This window comes from Pinus tabuliformis, chromosome 1_2 (assembly GCF_031772625.1).
Source record: "Pinus tabuliformis cultivar Carrire ecotype Pingquan chromosome 1_2, CPIR1, whole genome shotgun sequence".
In the NCBI taxonomy this organism is placed as follows: Eukaryota; Viridiplantae; Streptophyta; class Pinopsida; order Pinales; family Pinaceae; genus Pinus; species Pinus tabuliformis.
In genome coordinates this window covers 978,261,438-978,263,655 of record NC_142298.1, presented here as the reverse complement: position 1 = coordinate 978,263,655, position 2,218 = coordinate 978,261,438, and the positions used below count along the sequence as shown (strand labels likewise).

At 33.5% G+C, this 2,218-nt stretch overlaps 1 pseudogene; it reads left to right on the top strand.

Annotated features, from left to right (window-relative positions):
* Positions 1–1,307: 1,307 nt before the first annotated feature.
* On the top strand, positions 1,308–1,945 carry LOC149209272 (G-type lectin S-receptor-like serine/threonine-protein kinase SD2-5 pseudogene; annotated as a pseudogene).
* The last annotated feature ends 273 nt before the right edge of the window (positions 1,946–2,218 follow it).

The following is a 2,218-nucleotide window of genomic DNA, read 5'->3' as shown; positions in this document are numbered from 1 at the left end:
TTATTAAAAAAATAATGAAAATTATATATAATATTTCATTAATATAATGAATAGTTTAGAATTTCCTCAATAAAAAAATGAAATTATAAATAATAGTCTTTTAGATAAAAGAAACCCATATTTCATTAAATTTAAAATTATATGGTAAACTTGGAATTTAACACTTTAAAAACTCTAGCTTAATTGAACTTTTCAAGATATGAAATTAGAAAAAAAAAAAAAAAAAAAAATCTTCCTTTTGTTAATTTTCAATCTCTTTGTTAGTTGCTATATCTAATGTTAAGTTGAATATTTATAATAGAATTTTTCAAAATTTAAAATATCATACTTATAAAACTACACAACATCACGATAGTTTCATATTTATATATAAATATGTAAAAGTAAATATTAATATTTAAAAAAAAATTATTTAAGATTAATATTTAAATCAATTGAATTAATTTATTATTATCATTTATATGTTTATATTATAATACTTTGACTTTGTAGAACTTATTTAGTATTATATGTTTGAGAGTGGACAATTTCTTTGGGAAGGTATGAAGCACAATCCATCTTATTATTGCAACACTACTATTTTATGAATCCCCAAAAATTGTAGTTTTCATTAAACCATATTAAAGTCGAGATGCGTATCGTACTCGAAATTCATACTCATACTTTATTTCATGGTTTACGCGGCATTGGATCTATCACGATCTATTCAACGCGCACGAATGCTTATCATATGAATTTATATGGTTTCTAATGGGTCATGCTGTTGAGAAATGCTAATCCCTATACTTATTACAGGGATTTATATGGTTTCTCGCGGCTCATGCGCTTGAAAAATGTTCATTTTTATTTTGATGCTAGTTTTTGAATATTTTGGAATCGAAAGAGTAGTGAAGTTATTGTTATTTTTATTTTAATCTTTATTTTATATATATATATATAATATAAATTACAATATATAAATGATCAATATAAATTTATTTAATAAAATTTTATGATGTGTAAATATGTTTTAAATCCATTTAACCATAAATCTATATGGGTTAAGAAGATCAAATTTCTTGATTTATTATTGCTATTATTATTATTAAAAAAAAAATACAACTCAATAAAATCAATGATTTTCAAATCTCAAAATCCTATTCAGGCGGCATAACCATGAACATACCTTGAAGGGAACTTGAAACGATCGCTGCGGCTTCTCGGCCTTCTTTCCTTTTCTTGTTCTGTTTGTTTGTGCATTCGATGAATTCGACGGAGATTATCTGAGGAATCTGACGGGTCTTCCAGTTATATTTAGTTATCAGGAAATGGAGATGGCCACTGGCAGCTTCAGAAAGGAGATCGGAAGGGGAGGATTCGGGAAGGTATACGAAGGAATTTTAGCGGATGACACTCAGGTTGCCATTAAATGTCTAGCCAATCCGGCCGGGCAGGGACAAAGGGAGTTTGAAATCGCCACCATATCGTCACTCAATCATTCCAATCTCGTGAGATTGGGTGGTATTTGTGTAGAGGATGCTCATCGTATTCTGGTATACGAATTCATGGCCAACGAGTCTCTCGATAGATGGCTGTTCGCCTCAGAGAAGCTTCTGGGGGACTTGCGTACTTGCACGAGGAGTCTAGACTTTGTATTTTGCATCTTGATGTCAAACCTCAGAACATTCTGCTGGATGAGAATTTCAAGGTGAAAGTCTTCGATTTCGGCATGGCGAGGTCTCTGAACAGAGATCTGCAAAGCCGCGTGGTGACGCAGGTGAGAGGGACGCCCGGATATATGGCGCCTGAGTGGCTTTCAGAGTCGCGAATCACATCCAAGACCGATGTGTTCAGCTACGGAATGGTGCTTCTGGAAATAGTAAGGGGTAGTAAGAACGTGGATAACACTCAGGACTCGGATCACTGGTTTTTTCCTTCCATTGCTTACCGTAAGGCGAGGCAATGAAAAATGGACGCATTGATTGACGGCAGACTAAAATTGAATAGATGAGAGGACATGGAGGAGGCATGTCGGGTGACAAAGACGGCGTTGTGGTGCATTCAGAGCAACCCGGCGATGAGGCCTTAACAGAAACGTATGCAAAATGTGCGTGAATTCATAAGGAAGTTGAATTATTTGAGAAAATGCCTCAATATAGTCTCATGGAATGCAATGATTGTAGGATATTCAATGCGTGACTAGGGCAAAACTCTTTGGAAAAATGAACCATTATGGGAT